We start from the raw sequence: 16,595 nt of genomic DNA on the forward strand, positions 1-16,595 counted from the left end.
CTCTGCCATTCAACAACAGCTTAGGCAAGTCAACACAACTTATCCCAAGCATCCAAAAAACAACTCATACAACACGCTTAATAACTGAGGCAGTCCTTTCAAAATGCATTGAATCCATTGGCTAGTGATAGCAAAAAGAATGGGCTCGTATTGGACACTATTTGATGCTAAGTGCCAAACTGTCAAGGATAAGAAACGGGTAACGGTACGTCCACACGGTTCCGTCACGTTGAAGCTTGCCGGTGGGCATTTCTGGCGGACGACCAACAACCAATCACATTAATCTCCCGCCCCGGACACACAAGCACGCTGTTTGATTGGCTAGCGCTTGTACTGGCATATGATTTGATTGGCTGGCGCTTCCGTCGACGCTTGAAAAGTTGAACTTTTCTCAACTTTCAGCGCGAGCAACGGAGGCAAAGCGACGGAACCACAATGCAGTTTGGCAAAGCTTGACGTCACCCCATTCAAAGTGAATGGGAAATTCAAAGTGAATTCAAAGTGCTCCGTTGAAGCACGCGACGGAACCGTGTGGACGTACCGTAACCTCCGGGTCTGAAATGTGAAGCAAACGCATGAGTGCCTTAAACCTGCTTTATTTGTGATGGCCAGCAGGGGCCGTACAAACTGGTTGCAAAAATAGTTTAGATAAATTGTAAAGAAGTCTATGAAATGATTACCCTACTTCCCACTTGATTTATTATCTCAGTAAACATTTCGCAAATGACTTAAGGGATGAATTAGTTTCAAGTCTTCTTCAACTTAGCATCATGTTCATTTTGTGAATGATGGTCCCATCAAAAGTAAAATAAACAATACCCCAAAAAGGGTGGGGTTAGCTTGGACAGGTCGCAACAAAAGAGTTTTCTTGTTTGGATGTTTTTCTTGTTTTATCCAAAACTTTAACCTTTTCACCGTTTTTTTATGTTACATAAAAGTTAACGTTAACAAGATTTTGGTCGCCTTACATTATCTCTGTAAGGCTCCACTTCTTATATACTGTCTATATGTCACATGCAACAGGTATCGGACAGCAATGCAGACAGTAGAGAAGTCAGAAGGATAAATATATAGTTTATTTCTGAAAGAACGTATGGATGTGATGGCAGTTATCAAGTGTACAAGTACTGACAAGCAGAAGAACAATGGGCTTGTATATGTAGAGCTGAATCTAATCAGAGAAAATCGGACGCAGGTAGGTGACTGGCTTATAAAGGCTTATAACTTAAATGTACAAAGATACAGCAAACATTGTGCACGAACATTGTCACAAGCGATTTCTTGTGGACATCAAAACTGAAACAATAACTTTCACTTGAAACAAGAGACTCACGAAAAGTTTTCAGGGATCTTGAGACATCTGAAGGCCAGGTCCCTAAAACTGTACTTTCAAGACTAAAAGCACTCATCAGAACCTTCATGTGAAAAACATTCAAGGATGGAGCTGAAAGTCCTACTGTTTTGTTTGATGGAAGCCATCAGTATCTTCATTCTTTTGGTGCTGCTAACTGTAATGCAAATGCTAGCTATTTCATCATTTCCCAGAAGTGCTTAACAGCCATGTTCAATTTGAGACTACACTTTTGAAATTCAAGCACTATACAACATAAAACATAGTCTCGACAGTGTACTGTATGGACATTTTTTACTTAAGACCGCATTGAAATATGATTCTGGTATATAGGCAATGGCATATATGTATGATGAAAGTCAGAGAGACCTGGACCGTTTGGTTTGAGAAGAGTCACTCGAGTGTAGAAGATGTTACACTTAAGGTCATAAGAAAATGCAAATACTTCAAGTGTCCTGCAAGAAACCTTTCACGCTTAATGTTAAATATTTGACGGCGTGTGTGTGTGTGTTTGTGTTCAAACTCCATAAATTAGAATGAGATGAATAGTTAAATATGAAAATATGACAGGCTGGTCGTTTGACGCTTGTGCACATTGACAAGAGACATCTGCCCTGGCCTGTGGAGAGAACGAGCTGAGTGACTGTGTGTGTGTGTGTGTGTGTGTGTGTGTGTGTGTGTGTGTGTGTGTGTGTGTGTGTGTGTGTGTGTGTGTGTGTGTGTGTGTGTGTTGTGTGTGTGTTTTTGTGTGTGTGTGTTGTGCACAGAAAACTTCAAATTTACATTTGTTCCTGGGCATGTGTGCAGTTTCACAAGTGTGTGTTTGTTTCTGTATTTTTTTTTTAATGTGTGTGTCATTTTGTGCATGTGTGTGTGTGTGTGTGTGTGTGTGTGTGTGTGTGTGTGTGTGTGTGTGTGTGTGTGTGTGTGTGTGTGTGTGTGTGTGTGTGTATGTGTGTGTTAGTGTAGAGGCAGCTTCTGTCAGAAGAGGGGATGAAAGGATGAGGAAGTCTCGAGAGAACAATGGGATGAGCACACAACGGATGATGGAGGGAGGGACGGAGCGCGACACACTGCTGCAGCCGCATCAGTCTGATTAAAACACACGATCGCTTATCTAATACTTTAATGAAATATTAACACAGTTTACTGTAATTAAATTAAAAGGGGAGTCAGCAGTGAGATTAGCGGCCATGTCAAAACAACCTTAGGAGGATAACCTCCCCCCATAATGAATACCAGGGCATAAGCTTAGCCGCTCTGCTGTCACACACACACACACACTGGTGCTAGTAATGAGCGTATACACAGACAAATTAACTAGGGCAGCTACACACATATTACACAAAATGTATCATAGTTCAATGGGTTTTCCCTCAAAGAGATTTTCAATAAATGGTGGCACTCCACAAGTAGTTTCATTCTTTGTCAATTCTTCAACATGGAAGCACAACGGTTGAAAACTGAACAGCAACAGCACAGGGAAGTTATCGTAAACTTTATTTCACTCTTCTTCTACCAACAGCTTGTGTAGTGAAAACAAGAAAACTGCTGTAAATTGTTGTGTATTTCAGGGTCAGTTGACAGTTGTCCTAGAGGTTTCTGAAGAGCAAAGCTCAAAGTTAGTGCATGTTGGCACCATCTAACCCCTGTATAATGTAGAAATGGGCATGATCTGTGAAATTGAGGCAGGCTAGATTTAGGCAGCAGAGCAGATTACTAAAATATGTGAGTTATATAAAAAACCTTTTTGCACAGGTGTAAATATAGGAAATGTAGAAATAGGCACTAAAACTTTTTTTGTACCAAGCTCTAAACAGGTTTATACTTGGAGTTAAGTTGGGAATTCTGACATGGGGGGGGTTTATGAAAATTGCTTTCTTTTGGAACTAGCACCAAGAGGCCATTTTGTGCTATCAGTGCTAGTTGGCTAAACCCAGTTTGACACCTTTTGTCCAACTGTAAGCAGACGTTTTTTAACTGGTCAACAAACTAGTGCTAGGTTTTTATCTTTGTGTATATGGAAACACAGTACACTGTCATGTTAGTAGGACTGCATTGTACAATAAGGTTTCCCTAATTACAGATTATACCATGGCTTCACATTGAACTGCCACCTTGGTGGTCTAAGAGCAAGGTTTAGTTATGTATCTAGTTATCATTATGCCTATGTATATAAATGAACTTTGTGAAAAAGGGGAAAATGTTAATCAATGATCATGCATGGTCACATGGATGCAGCTTTAATTATCTAATGTATTCTATGATTCTTGTAACTGTATTTTGTGTAGTAGTTATTCTGTAGTATGTTGTGTTATTATCAGGTTTCTCTTGTTTAAAAAAAAAGGGATTCTAATGCGAGAGAGACTGCTTGAATAAATAAAGATTAAATAAAAAAGAATTCCCATACTCCCCGTGTGATTCACATGAATATTGAAATGAGAGGATTACCTTTGTGTTTGCGTGTTATGAGAAATGAGCTTTAACTGTTAATCATGAAAGGTATTAGGCTCTAATAATGACTAGACTAAATAGCATCAGAATTCTGAATGAAAAGTAATAACATTAAGTGTGTGTGTGTGTGTGTGTGTGTGTGTGTGTGTGTGTGTGTGTGTGTGTGTGTGTGTGTGTGTGTGTGTGTGTGTGTGTGTGTGTGTGTGTGTGTGTGTGTGTGTGTGTGTGTGTTAGGGGGGAATAGTGGGCGTGACACTGAATTAAAGCTCCCAATTAGCCAGAAATGTTTGATCTGCATAAACGAGGCCTGACCCAACAAACACACACACACACACACACACACACACACACACACACACACACACACACACACACACACACACACGCACGCACGCACACACTCTTCTGAAAGCACGTTTGCATAAGACTGTGTATGTGTATGTTTGTTAAAAAGGGAGAAGTCAAGAGATAAAGAAACATACTATCTGTTCTTTGGTAAATCAATGTGACATTAATGCCGGATTAATAATAAAAATGATTGCGATGGATATTTTGTAAATCCAAGGATTTCGGTGGCATTCCCGAGTTATATTTCTGAAGAGAGACCGAAGAAGAGAGAGGGATTTAGAAGTGAGTGTGTTCTCCTGGTTTAATAACATTATCATAATTAATCAGATAACACTGACATTATTGGTGTAGCAATTACCACTACAGTTATCTGCCGCCTGCTGCTCGTTATTGTCCTTTCATTGTTTCTGTAATCATGACCATCATCTTCATCATCATCCGTTATATGCTGGTTAGTAATATCGACAATTAATTAACTGTACATAATCTTTAATTTGTATCCCAAACCCTGATCTGAGCCGCTGGTGTTAACCGTTTTATCTGTTGTAACCATCTTGATTTGTGATGTAAATGATAAGGCTGGCGAGCCTCTTAAAACTCATCATCCTCATGAAGACTAAGTCGAGAGACCTCGCAATAGTCTTCCGGCATCTTTTTTTGTTTAGCCATGGATCTTCCAAGATTCTCAAGACTGATACCAGTGTCCCTAAACAGGAGATCTGAATGTTAGCTTTTGACCCCTCAAAGGATACTGTAGGACAGGGGTCTCCAACCTTTCTTCATCTGAGAGCTACTTGCATCACATCGCTTACATTTATTCACAAAGCCCTCATCAGTTGAATTAAGCTATACTTTTGTACACGTGTGAAACTGCAATACCTAAAGCTTATCAAAAATCTTAAATTCACATCAAGGTCCAAGAAAACGAAAATGTCTCACATATTATTATGGCCCACAGAGTAAGTACATCACTGAAAATTCACATACATGTCCTTAATCACCACCTTACAAGCATTTCACTCTTTTTTACAGTTAGTGAGATGATTGGCACTGCATGGAGTCCACCATACAGGTCTATGCTGGAGTGTACCCACTTAGGTTCACTCTAATAGAGTCATTTAAATGTTCATCAGTCGGTCTTGTTCTGTATTTAGATTTCATTCAAGCTGCTTCACAAAGGCATGTAGAACAGAACCAAATAAAGCAGACATTTTCAGTGCTGCTTGGTGAATGTTCTTATAGTTTTCTGGGTCTACAAGGCTCCAGAAATGTTGTGAGTTTTGCTGAGACTTAAGCGGAACATTATTTTGGAGATCTCCACAGGATTGACACTGAACAGTTCAGCCATCTTTTTCTTCTTCTTCTTCGTCTTGACATTAAATTATAAACCAGAATAAATTAATTGTATAGGTCTAGCCTCCCTATATCCAGTGGCGACTGGTCATTAGGGGCAGGTGGGGCACAGCCCCACCTAGTGTCAGCAGAAAGTATTACAAATAATGATTACAAAAATGCAAAAAAAAAAATAAAAAAATATATAAAATATATTTTAAGATCATGTTTAATCATCTGATTCGTCTGTACATTGCTGTTTTAGTCTGTGTTCTTCTAATTAGTGTGTCTACAGTCACAGTGTGTGCCTATTGAGCTGTTTAGAGCCATGTGGGACAAAACCTGATTATGCCCCTCCATCTCGCTGTGAAGTCAACGGTGACTGTAAAAACTACACTGCGCATGCTCAGAGTATTTTGTAATGAAATGTGTGTGGCAAAAAAATAATGACCAGAGGGGCATGGAGCTACCATCCCCACCATACGTCATCTCAAATCATTCAGAGCTGATTGGCTGTAAGTACGTGTGCCGCGAAAAGTGTGGTGTGTGAAGAGGAGACGAGAGAGCTGCAGTGACGCGTCCTAAAACCAGGAAGTAAGCTGCGCATGGCTTCCCTCGACAAAAAAGCAATGAGATTTCTCCAGAGGATTTTAGAAAATAGCTGGAAATAAGATCTGTGGGAAACGTACCTGTTAGATAAATGCACGTTTTGATCAGCCGGATAACATCCACATGTCTACCCTACTTTTATAATTTTTTTATCATAAATCTATGGATTAGATTTATGATAGACTTTTGAAACTACAAGAACATAAGGAGGATTTTTACAAAAAAGTTATAGACATTTTTGTCCAGAAGGATAGGCAAATGGACTTCATCTTCAAGTCAAGGTAAGACCGCAATTTGATTGAAAATGGGATCTTACTAAGAGAGAACAATTCAATATTTAAATGATAAAATTACATTTTTTGGGTATCCTTTTGTTGAACTGTCTGTTTAAAATTAATCGAAGCATCAGACAAAAAAAGCTTTTGAAAATAATATTATATTTTGGTTTAGGTCAAAATATAATATTTGTAAACCTGAAGAGTCAGTGCCAGTGCCTCACCAGCCATGAACCTCACTGCACGTCACTGCAGAAGCTTATATATAGACATCTACGTTTTTTGTGCCCCACCACTTTTGTACATATAAAAACACCACTGCCTATATCTGTGTGTGAAATTGTTCCATCCTCAAAAACAAAAAACGAATACTTCTGCAGTCTAGCTGCAGCTTCTAGCTACGGTCTTCTGTTAAAAAAAAGACACTGAATGTCTTGAATGTGGCATCACACACATGACTTGAGTCTGAACACAGCAGACAACAGGAGTATTTACAACAGCATTATAAAAACAAAAATAGTGCATGTGCGTGCACACTTCTCTGTCTTACTGTTACATAAATCCCATGAATGTATGAGATTAAGTTAGCTTCATCATATCTAAATCAGTGATTAAGTGAATAATAACGTTTCTATCGGGTCACTATCAGCCATTATTTTCAGGGAGGGGGCGGGGTTTGGAGGAACGGAGAGGAGATGGTGATCGCGGAAACTTTCCTCCTGCCTTCACAAACTTTACACAAGTATTTATCAACTGAAAATAGCAAGAGGACATTCATAATCTGCAATCCAATACTTGATTAAATCCACCAAAAACCTGACATGACGATAACGAGTGTTTTTCAAAAAACACAAATCCCTCCCTGTGTGTCTCTGAGTCGCAGCGACAGGGCCTGATTCAGAGCGGGTCATTCTGCTGTTGGTTCTGGACTGGTGCTGGTGGAGAAAGCAGACTGCTCCGTGTGTGGTGTCTCTGTTGCCGCTGTCACGTCTGTTCCTTGATCTCTGCGTCACCGACCAATTTGATCTTCGTGTGACAGAAACAATTCTAAAATAACAAAACGTTATTGTCCAGCCGCGGCCGAAAAATCAATAAGCAACCTTACTACGCTATAATCGATAATCAAGCGGCGAGCTACTGAAAAGCTGCCCGCGAGCTACCGGTAGCTTGCGGGCAGCTTTTCAGTAGCTCGCGATCGACGTGTTGGAGAGCCCTCTGTAGGATATGATCTGAAACTAGTTCACATTTGTCTTGGCCAGCATCAAGCAAATCTAGACTTCCAATGTATTAGATGCTTTCTGAAACGTGGGTTGTTGCCTTATATATCCTGTAAAGTTGTGTGATTTTTCCAGGATAGATTGTATATGCTGATAAGGATGTTGGTAAAGCATGATGATGGCGTTTAAGCATTGATGTTCCAGGTCTTGGAGCCGTACATGAAGATGGACTTAATGGTTGTCCTGAACAAACAGAACTTCATGGCGGATAGAATAGATAGAGTTTTGTTGCGTTTTGGCAGTCAGACAGCCCTATTTGTCCAGTTTTATGTCCAGTTTCTTGCATACCGCCCAGGCTTTGGTTCTTCAAGAGAGGAAGTCTTTCCAACAGCACATGATAAGTAATCCCAGATTTGAAATCATTGACGAGTTCCCAACCAAAGTGGTGGATTCACTCGCCTTGTTTATTAATGACTGACAGTAAATACACAGTGCATTTATTTCACTTTGCTTTTAGGCTCTTTAAATTCTGTATTTTGAGTGTACCGTATGATCTTTTACGTACAAATCTACTTTCATCACCTTGTAGCAGCTTTACACACATTCACTTTTTCAATCAGGAGTGATATTATGAGAAAAGGTGCTGCAGAATACAGCATTGATCTGGGAAATTTGGAATGTTATCGTTTTAACGGTTCCCCCCGATATTAAGCCTTAAATGGGAAAGTTAGGGAACAGTTTGTGGATCTGTTGTTAGATAGTGTTCTGTGAAATAGGAACTGGATAAGTGTGGTCGGAGAAAGAAGAAGGACCTGGAGGAACCTCGCCTCCTGTTTTCCACTTATAGCCCGTCCACCTTGTTTGTCGTGATGGGCCAGACGCAAATCTGCCGCCTCCCTTTTTTCCATTGGTGGGAATAAGTTGTTCCACCTGGCGACCGCATGGTGATGGATGATGATTGGCCGGCCGGATCAGGGTCTGCCGTGTATTTCCATACATCATCTGACTCTCTCTCTCTGCCCCGACAATCTGCACCTGTGCCGCCTCGCTTCCCCCGAAAATACCTCTGATTAATGTTCGGAGCTGGAGAGGGGAGCAGAGCGGGGAGATGCTGTGGTATTAATTAAACCAAGCCTAACACCCCCCACCCCTGGTATACATGTGACGGAGGGAAAGAGATGGAGGGAAGGACAGATTTAAGGAGAACACAGATGCAGACACAAATGTAAAAATGGAAGAAAAGTGACAAGAGAAAGACAAGGATGGGGTAATGAGAAAGAAGTAAAAGGACACAAAATGGAAAAGACGTATAAAGATGGGGAATGTAAACAAGCATGGAGTACGTTAATAAGGAAAGAAAGATGGAAATATATATCAGAAGAGGTTTAAACAGAAACAGAAAGGAAACAAACGGGATAAAGAGAGAAACAGATGTTCAGAAAGCAAGAAGAAAGGGTAATATTGAAAGAGAAAGCGAGTTATATGTTGAGATAAACGATTAAATGGATATAGGGAGAGGGAAATAGAGAAACATAGATAATGTGGATGGATGAATGCCCCCCTGCAACCGTGCAGAGGTTGCTTCTTTTTGGTGTGAATATGTTTTTGCTAATAATAAAATCAGCACCTAGCTGCTCAGATAAATAACCCTTATCTTGTAAACTTGCACACTGGGTTTTTGTGTAAATATAGTTTGGTATAACATCTGTGTTTGCAAGGTCACATCAGCCACTTAGCCTCATTTGTTGACAATAATACACAAGTGAGATCATGAGCAGGAGTTGCAGTCGAAGGCAAAGGATATGTATGCTGGACTTCAAATCAGGGGGTAGCAAGTTCGAGTCCCACTGCAGTCAGCATGTCGTTGTGTCCCTGGGCAAGACACTTTGTCCACAAAGTCCACAGTACTGAATGTATGTAAGTCACTTTGGATAAAAGCGTCTAACAAATGACATGTAATGGAAAATTGTTCACTAATCATCATGAACGCAATATTCTTTAAATAAGTGAGGAACTATCAAGGTATGGGTCCAAGGCAAGGCAAGGCAAGGCAAGGCAAGGCAAGGCAAGGCAAGTTTATTTATATAGCACCTTTCAACACAAGGTAATTCAAAGTGCTTTACAAAAATGGAAGACATTTTAAAAATGGCATTTAAAATCAGTCATTAAAAAGGAAAGATAATAAAATAAACATTAAAAGAAAAAATACATGGATAAAAGTTAAAAGTTACAGTGCAGTTTAAGATGTGAATAGTTCAATTAAAAGCAGCGGCAAAAAGAAAAGTCTTCAGCCTGGATTTAAAAGTAGTAAGAGTTGCAGCGGACCTGCAGGTTTCTGGGAGTTTGTTCCAGATATTCGGAGCATAATAACTGAATGCTGCTTTACCATGTTTAGTTCTGACTCTGGGGACAGAAAGCTGACCAGTCCCTGAAGACCTGAGGGTTCTGGATGGTTCATAATTTAGCAGTAGGTCAGACATGTATTTTGGGCCTAAACCATTCAAAGCTTTATAAACCAGCAACAATATTTTGAAATCTATTCTTTGACACACAGGAAGCCAGTGTAAAGACTTCAGAACAGGAGTGATGTGATCCACTTTCTTAGTGTTAGTGAGGACTCGAGCAGCGGCGTTCTGAATTAGCTGCAGCTTTCTAATAGATTTTTTAGTGAGGCCTGTAAAGACACCATTGCAGTAGTCGAGTCTACTGAAGATAAAAGCATGGACAAGTTTTTCCAAATCCTGCTGTGACATTAGTCCTTTAATCCTAGATATGTTCTTTAGGTGATAGTAGGCTGATTTAGTAACTGTTATAATGTGACTGTTGAAACTCAGGTCAGAGTCCATGACTACACCTAGATTTCTGGCTTTATCTGTTGTTTTGAACATTGCAGACTGAAGCTCAGCGCTAACTTTTATACGTTCTGCCTTGGCTCCAAAAACCATTACCTCAGTTTTATCTTTGTTTAATTGGAGAAAGTTCTGACACATCCAGTCATTGATTTGTTCAATGCACTTACTCAGTGTTTGAATTGGAGCATAATCTCCTGGTGAAATTGTTACGTAAATTTGTGTGTCATCCGCATAGCTATGGTAACTTATTTTGTTGTTTTTCATTATCTGAGCCAGTGGTAGCATGTAGATGTTAAAGAGAAGACAAAGTCCAGATATATATGAGATTTTTATTTATGTACTTATATTCTTACCTTAAAATATAAGACAACTACAAAACCAGGTGTCTGAAACGGTGCGATCGAAGCAGCTAAATGGAATTCAACCATAATTAATGTTAGATTTAAGTCAATCAGTTCCACTTTGATTGAAATATCTCTACAATAATTTGATTGTCAAGAAATTGGGAACAGATTTCCATGGTGCCCAGAGGATAGATCGTGAGAAATACCATCATCATGGTTTACGCATGATGGACCCAAAAGACATTGGGGATACCCTTTGACTTTATATCTACCAGGTGGTTTTGGGGGAATGTCTTGAAAACTGTCTGTTGGATGCATTCATCAAAGAACCATCACCAGTTACAAATCTTTATTGTGTTAGTAATTTGGTTTGTTGATTATATTACGTATGCTAAAATACTTCAGGGACAGATAGAGAGGCGAAGTCGCGCCCATCTACTTCCGACCCATGGGACCTTATTTCTGAAAAGTTATGTATTGAAGTCAATGGGGAGAGAAAGATTATCTTTCGATCCCGTTTGAATTGTGCCACGAATTACACATATGATGTTTGTCAATCTTAAAAAATAATTTCCATGTCAAAAAAGTCAGTTTGTCGTAAAACTGTTGAAATATAAGACTATGAAAAATACGCAACTAGAAAGACTACAAATCCCAGAATCCCGGTCCCGCATGCTGGCTCTTACGAACCGACTAACTCCCCTTGTGTGTGTGTACAGCTCTCAACATGCCCAGACTTGTAGTGATTTTCACCTCTTTTAATACTTTCCGCCTCATTCTGAAAGAAAGAAGTGAAATGTGCCAACGTGACGGCCGTCTTGGTGTGTGGTGCGAGACGGGAGATGTAGTTCATTGAGCGGTTTCACACACATTTTTTTACTTTACTTTACAGTTTTACGACACATTTTTATTTGTTTGACTTGCAAAATTATCTTTTAAATTGACAAACATCATATGTGTAATTCGTGGCACAATTCAAACGGGATCGAAAGATACGTTTTCTCTCCCCATTGACTTCAATACATACTTTTTCCGAAATAAGGTCCCATGGAGCTCCCCCGGAAAGGGAGGGACTTCGCCTCTCTATTTTGATTCAAGATCAAAGTGATGAGGGTTTAATTTTTTTTATAATTAGTTATATATTTGTTTCTACATTGTTTTTACAGTTTAATTCCTTTAACTGTGATTATGTATACACCATTTTACAGTAAAGCAAATTCCCTGTATGTGTAAACTTACCTGATTCTGATTCTAATGCAACATTTTGGAAAATATGAGACAAATATTCACCAAGACAAAGTAGTGAAATAAACCCCTCAAAGTGTATTTTTGGATGGTTTTCTGGATTTCTATGGAAGCAGAATAGAAAAAGATATCATTGTATCAGAGAATAATGAAAATATCGATCATTCGAAAGAAATAGCCCAAATTCACAAAATTAAACGATTGCTTTTTGTCTGTTTTGCTGTTACTGTAGGTTTGGATTTTTTAAAGGTAGACAGTGTTAATAGTCAGGTGTGTATTTAGTGGGACAGAGATCGGAAGAAACAAAAGGTGGCTTCATTGAAAGCACCAAGAAAATAAGCAAGTGCATAAAAGAAGCAAGAAGAATACCAAATTGTTTTCTGTTATTAAAAAGCATTGTAAACTTTCTGAAGGGCAGCAGCGTCTCTCAAACCTTTGAAAATAACTCATATTAATCCTGATGAGATAAAATATCAGTTGTATTAAAAAACTGAAATGATAATCTAAAATGAGACAGGCAACATTTTTTTTTGAAAAGCATCTCGCTGTGTGTGAGCGACTCTGCCGTTTCCAACTAGCAGCCACTGTCTACAGCAAACACATTTATTTTTCAGCAGCATTATTTAAAAATGCAAATAGATGCAATTACACTCGCCTTGTCTATCAGCAGTTATTACCAGTATTTTGGCGTCGCCGTGCTGAAGAGGAGTCACATTTCAAAGCGTTCGCCGTGGGCCGCTCGCTAACGCAGATAACGAGTTTCCCCCCTTGCAGATGTAATTACAAAACTATTTTTCTGGAAAACAACTCTAGTCCTACGACCCCCACTAAAACACTAAAACACACACACACACACACACACGCACACACACACACATATATATAAAAATATATATGGGAACACACACACACATATTTGCTTGCAGCCGTTCTAAAAATAGCCCAGTCTTTACTGATAGAGATCAGTTGATGGATTCATAGTGTTGCCATATTCATTGAGATTCAAATGTATTTACTGTGTGTGTATTTTCTGTCTTAAATAATCATGATATTAGGCTCCAACTAATAGGGAATGAAAAAATGCAAGCAAATGTAAATATGCCGCTGATGGCGTTTTTCATTCCCTGAACATGTAAAAGGAAATGTAGAGAAAGTGCTTTTTTATATCCCATTTTCAAACATATTTGTGTTTTGATGTTTTATTTCATTCAAATAAACACTTACCTAAAAAAGAATGAGCCATATCAATTATTTTAGTGCTTCACAGATTCTCAGGTACTCAAATAGGTGTTGAAGTGAACACTTTAACAAGTTTAACATACAGTAATAAACTCTTAAAGAGGATTTATATTGCTCATTTTCAGGTTCATATTTGTATTTAGTGTCTCTACTGTGACATGTCTCCATGCTTTAATGTTCAAAAAGCTCTTTATTTTTCTCATACTGCCTCTTTTCACCCTCTGTCTGAAACCAGAGCCCAGTCTGCTCTGATTGGTTAGCTGGCCGGCTCTGTTGTGATTGGTTTTATTTCAGTTTTATAAAAGGTACCCAAAACCATTTTTGCATTATCGTTATGTTTTACAGGTACTGTACTAATTCACCTAGCTTGAGAGAAAGACACTTCCACAAAGAGGCGGGACTTCGTTCAGGATGAATGGACATGACATGTCATTTCTTGGGTGATATCCAATCGATTTCTTCTGTGATTAATCCTGTTGCATTTCCTGCTACCGTGATCAAAGCAGTCAACATGGATCAATAAAGTTTGTTTTGATTATTATTATTTCTGTCATATGGGCTTTTAAACTGTTGTCAACGTGTTAAGTGTGAACTGAAATTCATATGTCCATCATCCACCATCTGTGCACACGTCAATCTGTCATACAAACACATAACATACACAACAAACACACAGCTAAAGATAGCACACATCTGCACACACACCTGAACACATGTACATAAGCACATGCTAAAATGTCACAGATAGTAACCATCTGAACACACATGTGAAAGCACAGATGCCCAGTAAAACACACACACACACACACACACACACACACACACACACACACACACACACACACACACACACACACACACACACACACACACACACACACACACACACACACACACACACACACACACACACACACACTCCTGCAGCTAAGGCGTTGCAGTGCAGATGTGTGTGTTGAATGCACAGGATGCAACGCTGCACATGAGTGGTTGTCACGGCGTTTGGATGACAGATGTAATACTCTGGTCTAGGCTCGGTTCCAGACACACACACACACACACACACACACACACACACACACACACACACACACACACACACACACACACACACACACACACACACACACACACAGCTAAAGCCACTCTTCATTTATCAATAATTGGTTTTTAATTCCATTTGGCAGCCAGCAGCGCGAGCGGCAGAACAACGGCAATAATTAGTCCATCGGAGAGAAAGAAAGAGAAGAAGAACAAGAGAAGGGAAGTTTCATGGGCCGTCTCCAAAGTGACAAAAACCCACCTGATCGTTGATCGGAATAAAAGATTCATTCTTTATGATCATTTTAGATTCTTAGACAGTTCACAGAAGGGAAAAAAGAGGATTAATAAAGTAGATATTTACAAGTTTTGTGCCACAACTTAAAAAGTATGGCCACTATATACAAGCTCGTAACAAGTCTAAAAAAGATATGCATTTGCAGTGGACATTTTTTTTTAACAATGTAAGCATTTCCCCAACATCTTAAAATACTCGGCAAAGTGGCGCAGGATGGATCTAAATGCAGGACAAAGGAGCACTTATTCAAGGCCTCTTCTGGACAAGGCAGGGGCAAAACCGAACAAACCTTCCTATCACGACGAATAACATACAAAGTTTGAACAAAGTGAAAGAAATCAGCTCCAATGTGTTTTCCTAACCACTATTCCTTAACCTCAGTTAAAAACGTGAAGGAGCATTCATCTCTCCGTCCGAAAGATGAGCACTCGTTCATTATGACATCACATAATCAGCGTAAACAACCTTTAATCCCCCACAGAGATGCTTCCAGATTGTTCCCCTGCTCTGGCCTCAGTTCATTTCCTTTCATTCATATTAACTCCACAGATTTGATTTTAATTAATTTCATTAGTAAAAGTGGAGCAGCAGAACATGGCTCTGACTGGCAGGCCCTTTGACCTTCTGATCCGCAGAACAGCAGATAACGGTCGGCAGGCGGGGTGTTACTGAGGGTTCAACAACACACACACACACACACACACACACACACACACACACACACACACACACACACACACACACACACACACACACACACACACACACACACACACACACAACTTAGTCCACAGCAGCAAGCTCAACAGCTGCACCTGCAGTCACCTTCTTAGTTAAATAATCACTCTAAAGGGCTGCTAACTTCAGCATGTGGTTTATTAAGCTTCCCTCTGAGGAGCTAAACATGTACAGTTTGTCCAAAGGGGGACATTAGAGAACATATGTGGGGATGCAAACAAGTCCATATTTGGTTTTGGATATGTTCAGTTAAGAAGAGAATACTTATTACATGAATGTGGCCAAAAGTGACTCAGAAATCTTATTCCATATCAAAGGTTACATTTGACCAACTAACCAGTGTTTCATTCATCTGTTAGGGAGCTTACACAGGCATGAAACACACATTATAAAAACCCAAATAAATGTAGTTCTGAAAGAATAACATTTCAGTATTTAATGTATCGCTTTCTTTATTTTGTAATCATTAACTTCAATCTGTGGCCTCTAGCGCGAAGTGAACTGTCCGTCTGGTATTGCGATATATCAGGAGATGTGAGCTTTAAGGGCGGAAATGTAATGAAATGTAAACCTGTAGGTTTTAGGATAATCCATTTCCCATACAGTCAGCTGGTGAGAAAATATGCTCTGCTATCTGATCCTTCACACACACACACACACACACACACACACACACACACACACACACACACACACACACACACACACACACACACACACACACACACACACACACACACACACACACACACACACACACACACACACACACACACACACACACACACACACACACACTGGAGTGGTGATTTAAAGCAGCTGCTAAGGACGGAGAAAGAGATACATACAGTAGATATAATCATAGAGAGACAGATGGTGTTGGTGTCCATCCATCACTGAGGGTACTATTTATTTTCATTTTAAATGTGTTATCCTTACTTTATTTAGACATGAAAAAAAGCAATTGCCTTTACAACAAACTTTCAACTACTGCAGGACTGGATTGGTATTTCAATTGACCACCACTGTATAGGAGAAGTGGACATAGTCACCGTGACGTCAGACATCCACCATTCTGTTTGTGGCAGCCAGAAGTCACATGACAGGGTTTAGCCAAGTAGGCTTACAACCAAACACTGAATAAGAACTTAAAACATACTGTCATGAACTTGAAACTCTGTAAAATGGTTAAAGTTCTAAGACAAACACAACAAAAACCCAGTTTGAGTTTCCAAGGCATAGGTATCTATCG

This window comes from Trematomus bernacchii, unplaced genomic scaffold (genome assembly GCF_902827165.1).
Source record: "Trematomus bernacchii unplaced genomic scaffold, fTreBer1.1, whole genome shotgun sequence".
NCBI lineage: Eukaryota > Metazoa > Chordata > Actinopteri > Perciformes > Nototheniidae > Trematomus > Trematomus bernacchii.